Genomic DNA, 20833 nt, shown 5'->3' with positions numbered 1-20833 from the left:
CTTGAAATGAAACCAATTTATGGCACTACAAAAGGAACACGTACAGACTGCAGTTGTGCACTGTGTGGTGTGTAAACCCCATTTCTCACAAACCGCAAGAGAGAAGCCAATTCCAGAGCTCACAGCTGGGTCCCCACTCCCTCGGGTGACCTTGTTAGCAGCCTCCCTGCCAACTCAGTCCCACACTGCACACTCCCCAGTCCCTCTCCCTCTGTTAAATACCAGGTATCCTAATGAAACACGGATTGCCAGTCAGCAGGGAATGTGAAGCATTGCTTGTCTTCATTTTATGCTTTAAACACATCATTTGTTTCGTTGCTTTCCTTCCCCTTCCCAGTCGTTACCTGCTGTCATGTCATCCTGTCTCAATTCTTCCCTGATGCTTTATGTTTCATTGCTTTTCTTTCACCTTCTCTCCATGCTCTGCTAAGCACCTTGGCTGCAGCCAGCTAGAGGAGATGCTCTCCCTCGTTTTGTGGCTTAACAATCACCATGCCAAACCCTGTTCAGTTTCACTGGGTGCATTGGAATTAATAACCATTTGTTGTCTCCATGCCTTTTTTACTCTGTCACTGATTTAATGGAGAAAAAAAAATGTTTTTACTGGACAAAAAAATCTACAGCAAATTACATAATTTTGAGGTATATCAAATCCACTTTACTCCATTAATTGAAAAATATATTTTCATATAATTTCACATCTGTGCAAGCTGCTGAGTGTAAATGTGCCTTAAAATCTACATTGGTCTTAGGTGAAATATCTAGAAAATCAGGAATGAACATGATAAATGTGGGAATCGTTTTGAGAGGATAGGAAATAGATTTTGCCTATATACATGGAGAGGCAAAAAGTGAGGAAACAACTTGTTTATCACCATTTATCCTTCTACCATGCTTCCACCTCACCTTCCCTTGGCATGGCATTATACTCAAAGCAGGACATGGGCTCAGTTTCTCCACAATTGTAGACGATCTCCTGTTTGATGATTTAACTCAGCTGCCAGTTTCAGTGGTATTTACATTCCAAAACATAAGGCTCTTAATGTATGTCATGTCCATAAAATGGAAATATTTAGGGTGATGCTACACCCTGTAATTCCTGATGCTTATAAGCTTGCCTGGGAAAGCTATATTAACTCCAGCTGTGCCTTTCCGGTGAAGCATGAAGGGTATTTTTGGCATGGATTGTTTATGTGTTGACAGGGAGTTCCCACTGACTTAGATATCTGATCTTGATGTTAATATGTTTTTTGACCTAATTAAATAGGTTTAAGTGGTAAAAAAATGTAAGCTACATGGGTTTTTTCAGGTTTGCAGTAAAATGGTGTATATATGAAATACTTAGGTTATTTCAGGCTCTTTCTCCTAAAATTCAATTTAGAGTAAGGGATTAATCTTGAAAAAAATCATACAGGCTTGTGTGACTCATGAATTATTGTGATTGATAGGCCCTTAACTTGACTGAAATTATCTTTTCTCACTGGAGTGTGAGTTCAATGCATGGCATATGCAGTGTTTCCAGTTTGTGAATGAATAAGTTCGTATCATTTTTCCCAGCATGCTGAGAGGACGCAGCATGACACAGCCTGCTATATGAGGAATTGATAAGGAAAAATCATGCCTATTCAAGCAATCGCAAACAATTGCTTCTGCAGTTGCAGTCAGGGGAAGAACCTAGAAAGCATTCATGGAAAGATATATTTCATTCACCTCGTCTTTTACCACAATGTGAAAGTGACAGCGAAACCAAGTACAGAAAAAGAACAGATCAGCTGATTGGGCAGGGGCCTTCAGAAATTGACTGCTCAGGAGTGAACACAATGCTCACTAGTACAAGATCACTGCATGACACATACAATACATACACTTATGTTTATAATGTGTGCATCTGCACTAGAATTACGAGACAGAGGTGTGCTTTTAAAGCTTAACCTCTCAAATCTCCATTATGTGCTTTGCTTTATACTTCAAAGTCATCTCAAAACACACAAAACAGCATTTCTTTTGTGCAAGATGACCTGGAAAATCAGCTCCACCCATTCACATGTACTACTGAAACAGATATTCTTGGGATATTGGATTCTCAGCATCAACTGCTCAACTTTACCACTTCACTTGCCTTTCCATGTAAACACACTTTTATGAACCAAGGGGAAAGTTAGTGGGCACAAAATATTGTATACATATACTGTACTCAGCGAAGCTTTTTCAGAAGTAGGGAGCCTAGCCTACTTCTAAGAAGGCATCTCCTATTTCCTGATACTCCAGGACACGCCTGCCTGGAAAGGGAAGACTGTAAAGCATCAGTCACTTTACTCATTGGGGTTTTTTTAAATTCAAAATGTCATAAACATTTTTCAGTAGAATAGTTCATTTTGAATAATTTCTATCTTACTGTTTTGTGTATTCTTCATTTGTCTTAATTAAATAGCATTTTTCCTGTGCTGGATGAGTGCAGAGAAAGACATTGGAAAGATTTAAGATGGACACACAGACATCTGGACGAAGCTCTTAATGACAGGGACATTCACAAACACGTCCCTCTTAAAAACAGTGGGGATTAAAATTTGCCTGCACTATTTTTTTTCCTTCTTTCTGTATTTGTTTAAGGAAAATGGTTGCAAATGTTATCCAAGTGACTCAGACTCACTCATTCAAATAAACATTTGCAAATACTTCCTGCTCTCACTTGTTCTACGCATTTTATTAGCAAAAGCATTCAGATTATTCTGACTACTTGCCTGAACACAGAAAAACTAAACATTTCTGAGATAGTTTTTGATGTTTTTGTACATTCCATGCAGTGAAACAGGTATATAAGTTTACATATTCATATTTGGAATGAAACCACTGATTTTTAACTCCTTGAGGAGGAGCATGGCTTTGTATTTCTTTTTTTTTTTTTTTTGTAAAGAAATCTCCTGTACTGTTTGGGTAAAAATAAGCAAACTCAGAGGAATGTTCAAATACATGTCATGATGCTAAACACATCCTGTAGACTCTCCAAAGCACAGAACAGGCACTACCAATAAAATGGTCTTCATGAAGAGGGACTGTAACTATCTACATAACTATCCTGCTGGAAAAAAATTAAAGGTCTAAATTTGAATGAAAAGCTCTGATGAAGTCACAGAAATCAAAAGAGCACAAGTATTTGCCCTCCTGAGTTCCATTTTGTTGCATCTCCTCATGTTTATTTACCAAAATCCATTCAGAAATAAGTAATAGTGGAAACATTTTAGTAGCAACTATGCTCATCTAACTGCTTTCTCCTACTTTTCCTGTCTTTACTCATTACTACTATGTAAATTATAGAACTTACAGAGAATTTCTATAAATTATAGAGAAAGACCCTATGATGTTTGAATGGAATAGAGCTTTACACTGCAGTTTCATAACCAGTTTAAGACGACATAAGCCAGCTCAACCATCAAAGAGTCATCCACCACCCCCTCATTCTTGGGTGATTATTTCTCCACCCATAACTGCAAGCACATGAAGTCATATGGCCTTGCAATGAACTACCTCAGGGAAGTCATCTGAGATAATTAACCTGGGGAAAAAAAAGCCAACAGGAAAAAAAAAAAACAAACTATATTTAAATCTCCTTCTTCCAGCTAGGTGTTTTTTCAAAGAACATCTCTTCAGCTGTTTCATGGTGTTGTTTTTTTTCCTATTTTTACATCACAAAGGACAATGCTTGGGTCAAGAAAACACTGCCAAGAATTTCAGGTAGTAGTGCCACCTTATGCAGACCTAAACTAACATGAAATGATGTCATCTTCAATTCTGAGCACTTTAAAGAGCTATTAGCTAAAACGAATACAATGCTACTTAAAGCAAAATGAAAACGACCTGCTTAAAAAAAACCCCAATGAAATATGAAGTAAAAAGCATATTTTTAGAATGTATGTCATGAAGAAACATTCAATGCCAGCTTATATATCTATGGCTTAAAAAAAGAAGCAGGAAATCTGTGAATTTTTCACATATTAAAAAAAAAAATCAAATTACCTGTGTTATTTCACAACCCAGCTTCTGTTTCCTGCATAAGTAAGAAAATGGACAGGTATCTTGCATCATCAGAATTCACCTTAGCATTTGTTATTTTTTCATGAAATGAAGGTGAATTTCACAGTAGGTTAAAGTTCATAAAGTGAGATGCTGACAAATGCAGGCACGTACATGCAGAGTTCTGAGGACTTTTGCTTGGAGGCACTGTAATTCTGTACGTGGCCAGTTTGCTTCTTCAAACTCGGCAGTTTGCACATCCCACTCGTACTCTCTGAGCAGTGTCAGCAGCTGATTTGTACCAAAAAACCAGGTCAAGATCCACGAGTCTAACATTCCTTAGCACACTTGGCACTGATAGAATTGACATTCCTATAAAGCGCAGCTACTGTTTTCTTTCATGGGGGAGGAGATGATCTTATCTTTTGTATTCCACAGACTGTTGAACAGCTCATCCTCACAGCAGAGGGAAATACCCTTAACTAGAAGAATGGCATGTCACTTCACCCTAGGCCATTTTTTGCAACATATCTAACATATCTTTCACTTCTCATTTTGAATCTCTGCTGCTGAACTGAGAGAAATGAATGGGTCAGGACATTTCTGAGCTGTAGAGAAGCAATGAGAATGTCTGAGTAGCCAAATATTTAAGGTATTAGCCTAGGAAGAGAGAATCCCTGTTTTCCTGTCTTCACTCCAAAATTATCTCCTGGTTTTGCTTTTCTTAAGACACTTTATCAGGTACTGGGTAAAATATAGATGTGGTGCTTAGAATCATATGCTCGCTCCACCTTAACATCGGTACTGTAAAATCATACTGTACCTCAGCGTGAGTCACCTACAGCCCTCCAGGATTTGTTCTTCTCATCCATACTCCCTGCTGGACAGTTCCAGGATCCTTTGGCATGGTGAGCTGCATGGGATAATTTTGAGGCAGGAAACTTCCTTTGTTCACTGTGTGGGAATTTATGATATTTGTTGGTGTGTTTGACTGCATTTGGGGAACCTGACCACTAAAAATTCAGCAGTGAGGCAATTTGTCCATCTGGAAATGGTCTGCCCTTTTTCATGCTGGTTTCTATAAATTATTTATACTGTAAATTGGAGGCTTAAAATGCAGGACCATAGTAATTAATAATAGTGCTTACTAAGTAAGGAATAATATTATTCACTATTGATGCAGTCATAACAATAGAAGTAGAAAATAATTAACAATTTAAAAGGAAAATTTATATTATTATAGAATAAAGCTATGGGGGAAGAGGAAACAAGGTTTATTTAAGAACATCTGCCTTTCAAGCAAATAACTTCTTCAACAGAAAATGGTTTTTTATCACATCAAGTATAAAATCAACTTCTTATTTTACCTCAAGTTCATTCTTTCAAAAGTTCTATTATATATTTTTTTTGCTTGAGACACATTTGCTCTCTCAGTATTTATTATGAATAACATTGTGATATTTATTCTTCACAGGCACACCTTAAGGTTGAAAATTTATTTGAGGTAGAGATGCAAACATCGCAATATTAAGCTCTGCCTTATCCCAATTTTCCAGGGATTTTGTCAGTAATTAGTATTCTTCTGTGTCAATAAATCATTTATATTTTCATTCTGAAACATAATTTCAGCCCAGAGAGAAGCTGTAATAAATACTTATTATGCACATGATATATTACTAATGAAGAAGATGATAAATTGCTAATAGAAAAAAAAAAAGTAATGTGTAAGCCTTGCTGAAATACAGGTAATAAATTACTACTAGAATACTTAGAATACAATTTTCAGGTGATCAAACATTTTTATTAGGTTTCATATGCCCTTCATACACACAGTGCTCATCCAGAAAAATTCTACAGTTTTCTTCCTGCTCCACTGAATCCATCAGGACTTTGGACACTGATATCTGGGAATTAGTGAAGGAAGAAAGACATCTAACATGATTATATGCATCAGCAGGTTGTCCCATTGTCCCACATGATGTCAAGTCTGAAATAAAAGAAAATTGTCTGAGGAATATTTAGCAAAATCAGTCCTAGAAGAAAATGGGAGGAATCAGAATTCTGAGTGGAGGTCAGCGTGCTTGTCAGGAAGCTGCTCCATGGAGGAAGCTGAGAGCCAAATGTGACAGTGTTGCCATCAGGGCAGGGACCTCACCAGCATGGGATCTGCTCCTGCTCCTGAGCAGGAAGGGCAGAGCAGGGCCTGAGCAGGGTCACAGCTGCAGGCTGGGCTGGCAGGGACACGGGGATGGGGATGGGGATGAGCTGAAGCCAGGCTGGGGAGGTGGTCAGGGTCAGGCATGAAGAAGTGGGAGGCTCAGGGACACCTCCACCCAGCGCAGGCAAGACCAAGGGCAAGAGCTGCAGCTTCAAACCAGGTCAGGGTGAAGACAGGGGGGACCTCACCTCTCTCAGCCACTTGCACACAGCTCTGCTGCGTGGCTGCATGGCTCCAGGATTAGCCTACAGGTGGGTGGGTGGAGGAGGGAAGATTTGCACACAGGAAGGCTTTGAAATGTTCTGCTGCTCCTTCCTGGGGTTTTAATCATACAGTCATCAGCTATACGATAACATTTCCAGAGTTAAATACCAGATACCAAAGCGATTACAAGAGGTCAGACAAGTAGAACCATCTCTCATATATATAAAATACAAATTCAAATTTCTTATCATCTCAGAAAGGAGAAATATTCCCAGTGAACATCTGCCAAAGAAAGAGTTTGTCATTCAGTTCAATAATCTTGGATATAAATAACACAAAATGGAGACTCACATTTTAATGCAAAATCCTTAGTCCAGTTAATTTAAAATCCAGAATTTTAACATCCTGAGAGATGTTAGGCAAGGTCAAAACTTGGAGTACAAGCTCTGCATTCCCAGAAAGCTCAAGCAGATTTCCTTAATAGTAAATCAAATATATTAAATGCAAATCTTTACTCTTTTGAGAGTATGTATATTCTACCAGACATTAGAAAGTAGATGTCAAAAGTTCTTAATTATAAGAGGATATTTTAGCATCATTATATACTGATTTTAGACACTAGGAATGTCTACAACAAGATGCCAGTTATTTCCTTCCAAATAATCTACTTCAATGCTTTGATGAGGTTTATTTTTAAGGTTTTTCACATTCAAGCTCTAAATACTTCAATATTTTAGTTATCCCTCAAAATGTTTTTTAGACAAAACCACACATTTTGTTCCTGCCCCCCAGGTAACTTAAACTATTGAATCAACATACAGGATGTTTTCTATTTGGAGAAAAATAAAAATACTTACATTACTAAGTACATTACATTACCTCTTTTTCTGATTAATATTACTTTAATCAGACTTTCTGTCATAAAAAATGTCACTTGTGTATTATTCTCTATTGTTTTTAAACAGAACCAAGTAGTTACTTTCTTCCAATCCAATATCACAAACTACCTAGTAGTTTTCCTTCTTTTAATACCTGAGACATATGGTTTAGAATTAAAATGCTCATATTTCACTCTATTATCTTTTGGATATAGCGTTCACAGCTTATTAACTAGGGATTCATTAAGCCATATGGTGAGTAGTAGTTTCACATCAGGTACGACTCAGTCAAATAAGGAAACAGTTGCTCTGTTCTAAATGCACTTTTCAGTCCCAATGGGACAGGTGAAGATAATGCTTACTTAAACATTATTCTACTTAAGTGCACTTAAAATAGATTCATATCCTGGTTTGTAGCAGCAACTCAAATCCAAATAGATGTGTGCCTAATGTCATTATCTTTTAATCAAATACAAAATTGTGCCAAATAATAAAGCGGGGCTCAGACCTCTCATTAAGGAAGAGCTCCTTTTGTCTTTCCAAACAATAATAGGGGTTTATCAGCAGCAATTTACACTTTAATAGTTTCTGACAAAACTCTTCTGCTCGCATAAAAGCTTAGCAAAAGCATCTTAAAATTTGTAATCCAAATTGAGTTTGCCTCTTCAAGTTTTTTTATTAATGCAAAAAAGTCTAGCTGTGTTAAGTATAGGTTGTCAAATTCTGTCTTACTCCAACCTGAGTCCTAAGATGATAAACAACTTGCACTGTATCCAACATGTATTGCTGAAAATTCCCATGTTCTTAGCTCTGAAGTGCTTTAAAATTAAATGATAACAGAAAAAGTACACCTTTCTGTCCATTATCTGCTTTTATATTACAACAAAAAGATTTGATTTTTTTTTCCTATTTTCAGATGTTTGCTGATTCACACAAAGAAAACCCCAGATAATGTCGCTATTTAAAATACTCTACAAATTTAAATGGATTTTAGCTGTTTGGGAAATTATTCACTGTAGAGATGTCAAAGAATTATTTATGCTACAACTGAAAGTATATTTTCACTTTTTAAGATTTATATACAAGAGATTTTAGATCCAGTATATCAATGCATGTTTGCTGGTACTTGTGAAAGGAAGATCAGTACCTTAGCCCTATTGTAGCTCATTTTTAAACACAAGACCAAACTGAGTAGAATTAAACATTTTAATGAAAATATAGTCAATAAATAATGAGCTTCAAAAGTTGCAGAAAAGTATCATCCACACATTTAGTTGTTTTAGCTTACTCTTATTAGTACTATTAGCATTCATCTACTTGTACTCTTTGTATTTATAGTTGTTCTACTGAAACTAAAAAAAAAAAAAAAAGAAAAAATAAGTTAAAGCTATTTAGCTGCTCTACATAACCAAAATAACACAAATGTAAACTACTTAATACTTCCACCACATGGCCTTGAAGAGAGATTCCCAAATAATTTCAAATTTCCTTGTTCTCCAAATATGGATCCTCTCTATTCAGAATACTTGTGTGCGCCAATTCTTCAGTCATGGCAGCAGCAGGCCTGGAGCTGGGAGAATCTGTACATGATTGAGATTATACTACACTGACTGAAAGACTGCACACTGCTGCTGTGAGAAAATTTTATACACAATTAACACTTTTCAACCTAATTTTACTTAGGAAAGTAAAATGGAGATATGCAGATGGAAATATATACATTTTGATAGGTATATTTGTAACTATAAAAACTATTTCATCTTTGAATACAGTATCTGGCACAAGTTTTTTGCAAATGCTTTCCTCTGTCAGCTTTCTAGAGCTCTGTTGGCTAAGATACAGAAGAGGAAATAAAAGATGACGTTTATAAGCAACTCAAGTAATTTACATCCCTACAAATTAAATCTTCTTGTAGATAGCCACTTGCTAAAAAGCAGCACACAGGACAAGCTTTGAAAGAAAGCAACAGAGATGAATGCATTTGGGAACAGAAGGAGTTGAACCAGAAATATCTACAACGCCTTTTCTACATCATCTATGTTAAGACTAATGTTTAGGAGCCTTCGCCTTCATTAATACATTCATTTCCCTCTAAAAATAAATGAGGAATATGATGCTATCTGGATGGCAATGTGTTAGTGGTCCAGACAAGGAGCCAGGAAATGTTACATAGTTTGCCTTCAGCTTTCTAGAGACACCCAAGAAAAAAAACATGTACAAAGGAGGAGGTGGAAAAAAATTATGTTATGGGGATTATGGACACCACTCAAAGCAATAGTTACATCCATCCCTCTGGGATTCAGCAGAACAAAGCTAAATCTTTCTTTTAGAGTACAACCAGCATCAAGTGCCTGGGAAATGTCCTATCTGATTCTTTGCTCACTGGAAATGAATAAGTCCTTTGCATCCAGAAATGCCCTTCCCAGACAGAGAAAATTACTGTCTCCTCTGTAATGGGGAAGAGAAAGACAGCACCCTTCTGTTACAGATGGGAAAAAAGATAATACCGTGGGAGAAACACAAGGAAAGCAAATCCTTTGGGATATTGACAAGACATTTAACTGTGCCCTAGATTTTGGGTCTAGCTTGGAACCGTACTCACATTTGGTGCTAAAGATAAACATTAAAGTGTAGCTTCAATACAAATTATGAGGGCAATTTATAAACTTTGCAGATATGTGTGTGTTATATTCATTCTCAGCACATCAGGGATTAGACCATTTAAAGGCATTTGGCCTGGAAATACCCAGCTTCTCAACCTTGGCTAAAGAGTAATGAGAAGTACGCCAGGTTCAATGCAGATCTCGCTGGCACAAAAGTTGATACATATTGGAACATAAATCTCAGGCACCTCAAAACTTTAAAAAGAAGCAGCAAGGCTCCTGCAGGGTTTGCATATCAGCAGAATTAAGCAGTATCCATCACAAAAACTTCAGCATTGCAATTTTGGGCATTTAGTCTCTAAATTTTGCCTTGTATGAAATAACCCTTCCATATCTTATTTCTGTCTGATCTATGGTCTTCAAATAAACTTCATACCTAGTTTTATATAAGCATATGAAGTTTCACTGCAAAGTTTTTATAAACCAGGTCTCAATGAATCCTGTTTATCATTCCTTCTGCATTGATACTGTCCTTGGCAAACGGCTTCAGTCAGTGATGCAGAGAAGTGCACTTTAGTATTCAGCTAATGTACAGCTGGGACCCCTAATGACTCATGCTATTATAAAATTGACTGAGATCACCTAAAGGAAAGAAACAAGATCATTACAAAAACCTCAGTATTCTCCAAGTCTTGTAATGCTTGTGCTCTGAAGACAGAATTCTCTATTAGGTACTCTGAAATGTCTAATGAAGGCTGTTGCAGCAATTTTGACAATATTTGCAATTGAGGAGTCTCTAGCTATTCTAATTGTTCCACTTGTTTGGAAAAGAGATGAAGGATAAACAAAGGTCAAAATGAAATTAACAGATAAGCAAAAATTAGAGATGAAGATGCCACATTTAGCTCAGTCAGAATTAAGGAGTATTTCTAGGTCAGGGTTAATAGCAAGTGTCTCAGCTCTCTACCCAGAAACTGCTGTAGATGATGGATTAGGTTTACTGGAATATTTCAAGAGATTGGAAAAGCAAGGATTCCTGGTAATGTTTATCTCAAAGACCAGCATTTTCTTATTTCTAATGAATCTAAAGCCAACTTGACATACTGTCATAGTTTTATTGAAATTTGAGGTTTGATATTCAGAAAAAGGAATCAGAGAAACAAGAATCACAGAACAGATTTTCTAAAAGGAAATGGTAGATACTGGCGACATTTACTCACACCATGAAGATTTTTCCCTCCTTTACACATAACTCCTAGTTTTCTAGATATTTGATTTTGTAGTTTTATTCCCACCAAATCATATGCAGCAGTGAATGCTCTTTATCCAAATGCAGCAGCAATGATCCAAAGCCTTCACTAAACCTATCTTATGGAGAAAACACCCATGCAATTTCAATGTATGATGCGTAGTGAACACACAAAAAGGTACAGATTGCTCAAATAAACAAAGCCATCTACTGAACACCATCAACAGCAACTTTTCTCAGGATGGAAGAAAAAGTTATGATTAGTTGAAAAGTTAGACAGGTGTGGCCAGTTAGTTACAAAACATAATTTAAAATCCAAATTAATGATTTCTATAAACAAGTAACAGGATAGTAATGAGGGCTCAGCTGTTCACATACACTGAATTTGATCCTTGGGTTGGGAACAGTTTCTGCTTTCAGCCCTGCATTAGTGTCTTGTACTAAACTTCTATTTCAGCGTTATTCAGAGTCAGAAAGTTACTAAACACAAATAAGCATAAAAGCACACTATGTACCATACTTTGCAGTTCAAAGACAAAGAGGAAGGAAGAACATATAAAGGCGAGGAAGAATTTCCTCCCATTAAGGCATTGAAGGAAAGAAAGCTGTCAAGTGTTTGAATAGGATTTCCTTCTACAAACAAAGACTTTTTCTTAGGTCTGCAAAAACACCTCTGGAAATGCAGCATGAAGGAATCAACTTTTGAAAAGTCAGATATAATGGAAGTATACAATAGGTGACATAAAATTGCTGTTTAATAAATAAATAAATCCTTGTTATCTTTTGCATTTTGAATATTTTCACATTTTCCTGGTCAGCATATTTAATTGCTTTATTTTTATACGATTCATAGTATATGTTCCAAAATATTCTGCCTTATTTTAACACTAAATAAAATTACTACAGTGTTTCTTTAATTTAATCTTCTTGTCTGATACAATACATAAAATTTAATTTACCTCTATAACTAATGCTAGGTAGGAAATTTGTCCATTGAGTTATACCTTTCAACATTTTTCTTGCAGGTAATGGAATATATAAAAATAAATCACATTTTACTCCAGTACTTTATGGTATGCTGTCAGCAAATGTCCAAAGAAACACAAACCTAAAGCATTAAAAGCAAAACCATTAACTTGCAGATAAATCACAGAAACTTCTCATTTAAAAATGATTTGTAAAGGTCTAATGAACTGTTAGGGATAAGAACTGAAAATTACCACATATTAGAATGGTAATTTTCCTCATCTCTAAAATAAATACAACCTAATTTTAGCTGGACTCAAAAGTAAATTCCACTAGTCCCATTTATACCTTTTAAACCATAGAAAGGGTAACTATAACAATGCATGAGCAAACACCTTCTTTCACATTCATCGCCTAGGGAAAAATGTGAATATATTTCCCTCACTTAAATAAAATTCATGCCTGAACTGAGATTAAAATTAGAAATTTATTCCTGAACACATAAATATGACAGTACTGTATTTAATTTCTGACGACTATAACTGTCATGCTTGAGTTGGCTGTTCATTCTCTAAAATAGACGTATTTATGTATCACACCACATTACTGAATACTGTTAATCTTCAAAATATTTAATACATTAGGCCAAAAAAAAAAAAGTTTCTTGTGGGTTTTACTGCAAGAAAGTATAATTGAGACAGTCATTTTGGTCTGACTTTGCCAGTTGTGGGGGGAAAAAAAGACAAACAAACCAAGCCACCACAAAACAAAACAGAAATTTTGTGGAAATTTAAAACTTGTCTCCTGACAAAGGAAGTACCTTGTAAAATATAGGTTAGAGCCTTCCATTTAGAGATGCCTAAGAAGAAGATAATTTAAATTCTGCTGGTTTTGGGGCTTTTTGTCATTATTGGTTTGGGGGTTCTTTTTCTTTAGTTGTTCACATGTTGCCCACCCCCTCTGCCCCCCAATGAGTATGAGACAGTACAACGGACTTTGATAAGATACTATGAGCTACCCTTTGTTACTGCCATGCTGTGCGAGACAACAATAGCCTCAATATCATTTATTCAGTATTAGAACAATTTTGAACCTAAAAGATTTCTGCCTTCCCCTATGGCTCTAGTTAGAACGAATTTACTCCATTTTTCAAAAGCAATGCATATTCAGTATACATGGCAGAAAGAGTGTGAGTTGAGGTTGCACATGCTCTCAACAACTCCAATGACCAAAACTTTGGAGCTTCTGAAATATGCAGTCAGGCTGTTTCTCAAAAATTAAGTACATCAGAGAAGTCATGCCACTACTGGGAAAAGGAATCTGAAATGTCATTTGAGAATTATGTAGCTATCATGTACTATTGACACTTTAAAAAAAAAAAATCACATTTTTTCTTTAGGAAATACTGTCAGTATCTTATCTATCTCTTCCTCTGCCACCCAAAGGTTTGCTCATTTTGGCATTTCTGTGGATTGAAAGTTTTACAGAGCAAAGGAAAAACTCATGCAACAAGTGGAAAAGTTTATTGAGAGAAAAGAGGATGGCTTCATTTTTCCTCTAACATCAAACTAAGTATTTCGGGTAAAGTAAGAAATCCACAGACTTCCCCTAACTTCAGATCTTATTCTGAAGCCTAGTTTTCGTACCTTGAGGAAAAGAACAGGAAATTTAACAGAAATGAAGTGGAGGGAAGATATCACAAACCAGTTCACTCGCAGAGATTTAGTCTTCACCTTTTAAGCAGTATTTACTGAAAAAAAAAAAAAAAAAAAGAAACCAAAACAATAGAATGACAGGTGGTTTTTTAAATTTTTATTTTTATTGTCAGTCAGGCAAAGAAATTCTCAGCACATATCTAACGCAGACTATTGAAACTGTGTAAAAAAAACAAAGTCACTGAGTTACGATCACTCTACTACAATATCCAGGCAAATCTTTCTTCTAGCCTACTCAGAATTCCTATGCAGTTGATAGTGTTGGCATGTTCATAGCTACCATCTGACACCACACTATCTCAAAATCCTCAGAAGGTTACTCAATCTCATCACATAGGGGTGTAAACTACAATGATACTACTGAAATACTATTGCTACATGGCTGAAGATTCTGCAGCACCAGCAAAACTACCTTACCACAAAACCCCACTAACACTTGCTACTAAATTAATGGACTACTTTACTAAAGACAAATAATGGAGGGATGGGAGGTGTTGTTAGAATCCAAAATTCTTATGAGCAAATCTAAAATTCAGGGATAGTTTCATTATGAAAATGTATAATTTCAACTCCTAAAACACCTGGAGAAGGCTAGCACTGGAACAGTACCATCAGCTGAAGAAGACACAGTACATTTCATTCACCTTAAAAACTTTCACCTGGGAGGACTGGATGTTGCAAAGGAAGGATAACCTCATTCTTCCTTTTCTAAGTTCAGGTCTAGGGGCAGACTTTTCCTAGCTATACAAAAAAAAAGGCACAGCTGTGGAATTAGAGCTTTTCCTAGTAACTTAAATGCCTATAAGGTACGTGAGAAAATTTTTGAAATATGCTCTATGAAAAACAGTCAGTTGTGAAAGCCAATATATTGTATTGATTTTTCATTGAGTTTTTCAGACTTTCTAACATGACCTCTGTATTCTTGATACTAGGTCTCTAATACATCAAGAGTAGTAAAACTAAAATTACTACTTAAAAAAGGAAAAAAATATTAAATAAAGACACAATTAAACTCTTCAGCTGATTTGTAACGATTTAGTTGCTCTGCGACCTCCACAGTTTTCAGTGTTACACAGCTAGGGAGACAGAGTGCACGCAGAACTGACCTGAGCCACAAAAATGCTGGGGTTCAGGGGCCCAGTGTCTGTTAGGTGAGACATAAGACACGTCTGCTGTCACCTCTGCAGCATCCCAAGGACAGCACAATTCACGCAGGGAGATAGATTTGCTATGAGTGCTGTAGCCCAGGGAGATCTGAGAAATGTGCATTGCAAAAAATCAAGAGAGGAGAGAGTGAAAGCACATCATTTATAAAACAGCTTGACTGAGCAAGTAAGTCTGATTACCTGCGCCGTGCCACTATTGTCACGACGGCTCCACAGGGAGCACATTCATTTGTCATTTCCACCGTACCGTATCTCAAGACATACAAGTATTACATCGAATGCATCCCTCAGCAGTTGGCTCGCAGCCTGCTTTCTGGCACATCTCAAATCCATAGATAAATGCTCAGGAGCAGCACGCTGCTCTTCATCACCCTATTTCTAACCTCTTGTAAAGCATCTGCACGCAGGCTTTATTTCACTGGTTTCAGCTTTTCCCAGGTTACTCGCCGTTACAGGTATTTGCGTCTGAAATAGGTGAGAGTGCTCCTTGTGGGACTCCAGGGCCTGCGGGACCCTGCCAGGGCCAGGGTACTGCCAGAGGGGCAGGAGCCGGAGCGAGTCAGGGCGGCGTAGGCAGAGGGAGAGGGGGAGGCGGAGCGGGGTAGGGTAGCGTAGCCAGAGCGGGACAAGGTGTAGGACGAGCGGTTCAAGGAGCTGTAGGGAGGGCGTGAAAGGGTGCCGTAGGTGGCACGGGTCGAGGAGTAGCCCAAGCGCCCCTCGGGGCTCCACAACGATCGGGAGGCGGGAGCCCACGTGGAGCCAAAGCGAGAGGTGCTCTCATAGGAAGGGCCCCACTGAGAGCCACACAAGGAGCGAGAGCCAGAGGTGCCCACAAGCTGGGAGAGGGAGCGAGAGGTGGGGGCACAGAGCGAGCGGGCTGTGGGACCCGCCAGGGGCCGCGGCGATGGGGAGCACGGCAGGCAGGCCGCAGCCGAGGAGTCCAAGGGCTGAGCGGCCGGCGAGCTGGCGGGGCGGGCCCCCGCGGCCACCAGCGAGGCGGAGCTGGGCGAGCACAGCGAGTGGGCGGCGGGGGGCCCGACGGGGCGGGGGGCCGGAGAGCACAGCGAGTGCGAGGCCGGGGGTCCCACGGGACGCTGGGGTGCCGGGGAGCACAGCGAGTGGGATGCGGAGGCAGTGCCCACCTGCAGCACTGTCGGGGTGCTGCTGCGGTCAGCAGCGCGGGGCACCGGGGAGGCCACTGGGGAGCACAGGCCGTGCGCTACGGCGGCATTCAGGGGCTGGGAGGACAGCGTGGCCGCTGGGCCGCACTGAGGCTGGGTGCTGGGAGAGGGTGTGGAGCTGCAAACGACGTGTGAGATGGAGGCACCGGGCACTGAAAGGGGAGTTGCAGACTGGATGGGGTTGCCAATGGTGTGGATTACTGGAGAGCACATGGAGTAGGATGGCGGAGCAGTCATAGGGACTGCTTGGGTTGCCCCGTTGGGACTGGGGCCACCCATGAAGTGGGTCAGCAGCGCACTCACCGCATTATTCGTGGGGACAGAGACAGAATAGGACATCGGCCCCCCTCCACCTCCAGCAGGGTGTGTGGGAGCAGGACCTGTCTCAAACACCACGTGAGGCATAGTGGTGCAAACAGGGTTGGATGCTGGGGCTGGCATGGAGCTGTACATGGATGGAGCCATTGGAGCACACGTAGCAGGAGGTACAGTCTCACATATGACACGGAAGCCAGGATCACATCCCATCTCAAAACCGGGATTGATGCTTGCATTGAAGCCTTGGTTGCAGATGGTGTTGCATAAGGGATGGCCTGCAGGGAGGTACACAAAATCGTACACAGGCTGTCCCCCTGCGCTGCAATTTGGGTTGCACACTGGGATACATATATATTCACACATGGAGTTGAAGGCAGGGTCTGCCACAGGGACAGCCGTTCCGGCTCCCCCAGCGCCGTTCATGGGGACGGAGCCATTCTCACACACGGGGAGTGACCCGTTCTGGCCGATGGGCAGGACACCGTTCTGGCCTGCCGAGCAGCATACTTCAGCTTTGGCACATCCCTTGCAGTAGGCAAACTTGTGGCACCCGAGGTTGGCCAGGAGCCGGTGGCAGCCAAGCCTGTAAGGTGTAAACTCCACGATGGTCCGTGCCTGTTGGTTGGATGCCAGCGTTCCCAAACTGGAGCAAGACAAAGAAAAGAATTAGGACCCTAATCTTTAACACTCAGAGACCTAAGCGCTACAAGATGAGCGCACAAATAAATTTGATTTGCTATGACATACTTTAGAAACAAACTGCTATGACAATTTTGTTATTCTTGTGTTTTTCCAAAAACCCCATATTCTCTTGTGAAAAGCATGGGAAAGCTTTTGTCCCAAGAGAAGATTTGGAAGACTCCCATAGTCACTTTTGTAATGGGAATTGGAAAACCATTTGTGGTACTGACTTGAATTCTTAAAAAATGCAGCACCTTTCTGCCTCAAAGATGTATTTATTGCTTACCATTTCCAGCAGTTCAACAGGGCAGCTTTGTGGAATCCAGTTCATTACTATTCAGTGAGAACAATTCTTAACTTCTTGCCCTCAAAACTAGTCATACTTTTGTCAGTTCTCCTTGTCATGAAGAGAAGCAATGCATATTAATGAACAGCTACTTTTACTAGAATGTTACAGCTACTCGAAAGCTTCCCGTTTCCTGTGATTAACGTGTTATGAGCTTAGAATGCATATTGCTATTTCTCGCTGTTGTTCTCTAATTGTTCCTATATGTGGTTAGTGCCAGTTCATGAATATTTAGAGGAATTTTATTATAAATTCAATACGATTGTAAGGGATGGGGGACCTAGCTAGTACTTCTTGTAAAGAGAAGTGTGCAGACAGATATTTGATGCACCCACTTAAATTAAATCTTGAGAAAAATGAAGCAGCAGCATTCCTTGCCAGCTTTAAATGATCAGTTTCAAGAGGAGTGAGGCTTTTAATAGAGTCTCAAACTAACAAGAGGCAAAATGTCCTGTTCATGTGCTAAATGCCAAAAATATCAGAACTATTTTCTCTCTCAAAACCTGTTCTGAACTTGCACACTTTAGTCAAACCCCAATATTGTCCCCATTTCCAGAACTGATGAACTTACTCAATGGTCATTGGCTCTTTGAATAAACCACAGCCTTCTAATGTCATTACACAATTCTTCATATCCTCCTGGAGAGGATTACAGAAGGAGATCTCTGCTGTACATGGTACTTTCAGTCTGGGTTGGCTCAGTAGCTAGTTAAAAAAGAAATAAACATATTTTATTATTTTTAATCCTTACAAAATTGACAATGAGGTAAATAAATGGAAGGGGGAAAATTAAAGTATTATTAATATTTCTTTTTTACTTGCTTCTATGATCTCTATACATTACTAAGTCAACTATTTTACTTTAAAAATCACACCAATATCACTGTATTTTAAAAAGGCAATAATATAGAAGAAAAATGTAAAATATTTCAAGTTTATTTGCATTGCACTTAGGGAGTGGCCAATAAGAGTCCCCAGGTCTGTTCCTTAGATCCCAAATTCCATAATAAAAGTTACTTACCTTTACAATAACAGGTGGTCTGTTGACCACAATATCCCTGCTCACCATCAGAATTTCTCCACACTCAGGGTCTGAGACAGCAACCACTTTCATAATGTTGTGATCACAGAGATAAGGTCCATATTGATTATATGATATACACAGTGGAATTTTTTTCACTGTAAAACAAATTTTTTTCTTTTATTTTTCTGTATTTTTTATTAGTATTTCCACTTTCCTTCCTCCTAATGTTTAACTCATGCTGACAAGGGCTTAATTAAGTATTAAGTTATCATGGCATCTTTGAAAATAGACAGAATTTTTTCCTGACTTAGGGTGATACATTGCTATCTTCAGCAACCAGTTTCGCAGTTTTCAATTCATCTATTAGTGAATTTGCAAGATTAGTCGATGATAATGATGATGATAATTATTAAGCAAAATTTGGAGTCTTTCCTTCCAGTGCAATTCTTAAAACAATAATTCAAATACAGGCAAATTAAAGCCTCGTAAAATAGAATTTTAATATCAGTATGAAATTCTGTCTTATAATGGTGTGGTTTAATGAAAGAGATCTTGTTTCTTCTAGAAAAAAGACATTAACCATGAAAACAGGTGTTGATGTTCTGCTACACGTTTGCACTTCCAAGCATATGGTATGCCTAGGTGCTCTAAGCAAGTGTTTTACACTGGCTGATATCTTCTGGCCAAAGAAAACATTACTTTTCTGATAGACAGCTGCAGCTTTATCTTTGTATTGAGTATGGAGTTCAGAATTGAAATTTCAATGAAACAATTTTTTAAACTATCATAAGAATCTCTAAACCTTGAGAAATTAAGGAAAGACTACAATTTACTTGTCACTATACATGTAGAATTGACATGGTGTTGATTTTTGAGTGATCACCCTAAAGGGAATTCAGCTGTCAATATTTAACACTGCACATCTCACTTCCCACCACTATTAGGAAGTCTCCACAGATCCTAAAAACCAACTAGCTCTGAAAAACAGCTGAGTGTCAAGACAATTTCACCCTCTTACCTTCCCTTGGACCCAATGTGACATTCACACAGTCTTTCCAAAACTGATCCATTGGGACACCACTGTAGGTTATAATTTGCGCGCACAAATTGAACTTCAGGGTTTTGTTCTCATTACGCAAATTTTCAAGCAGCCAGTTCAGCTGGACATCTTCACCATACATTGGGCAGTTGGCCATCTTTAACCTCATGTTAATTCCAGAGTCACTCAGAAATGGGTTTTTCAGAGACGATAGCTCCCTGTCGATATGACAGTTGGAAGCGTTGCAGTACCCTGGGTGAATCCTTCTGTAAGCCCGGTAATAGGCTTCTTTGTTTTTCACAGAACCTGTTGAAGAAGATATATGATAATGAATCTGCTGGAGGCACAAGAACCCTATTATTATTCTACCCAAATAATAAAGATAATTAAATTTATTGCTGCTTCTTCCTGAAACCCAAAGTAGCAGGTTGTTGTAGAACGAATGCACCAGGTAATGAAATATAAGATACAGCAGACTGAATGCACGGAAGGAAATGAACACCTCAGGGAAAAAAAAGAAAAAATTATAAACCTTATTTTACTTTTAAGTAGTTAAATATAAAAAATGGTCATGTAAATCTCAAAATGTATAGTTAGTAAAAAACTGGAAATACAACTCTCTAAAAGAATAAGGGTGAATATGAGATGCTACCATTCTCTCAAAAGGCAAAATATGCCATTAAAACAAAGAAACTGTCAATTGTTTTCCAACCAACCAACCAACCAAAAATAAACAAAAATCCCCACAGAGCTTGCAAATGTACAATCAGCTGTGATCTACTGTTCAGTCCTTTATGCAGTCTTGCTAGTTGAACTCCTCCTGTCTACTGGAATATGAAAATCAGTAACCTCAAAGTAAGAGCAGCAGAATATGCTAATAATACATGAATTTAGTAAGTAGGCATATTTTGTGACAGACCCAGTACAAGAAGCAACAAGTAAGGTGTTAATCCTAGGTTTAGAAGAATTTATGGGTTTTTTTAGATTATCTTGAGTCTGCTAATATTTAAAACTACTTTCAAGGTGAGACCAAAACATATACCTATAAACAGTGTTATTTAAAGCACTGGAATGCACATCCTGTTAAGAACAGGTAAAAATATTTGGGTTTGTCTAGTTTGGAGAAAAGCAGGCTGAGCAGCAACCTCATTGTTCTTCCTAGCTTCCTGAGAAGAGGAAGTGGAAGGGGAGGTGCTGAGCTCTTTTTCCTGGTGTCAGTGACAGGTAGCATGGC

The sequence above is a fragment of the Zonotrichia leucophrys genome, chromosome 2 (genome assembly GCF_028769735.1).
Source record: "Zonotrichia leucophrys gambelii isolate GWCS_2022_RI chromosome 2, RI_Zleu_2.0, whole genome shotgun sequence".
In the NCBI taxonomy this organism is placed as follows: Eukaryota; Metazoa; Chordata; class Aves; order Passeriformes; family Passerellidae; genus Zonotrichia; species Zonotrichia leucophrys.
This window is presented reverse-complemented; position numbering follows the sequence as displayed.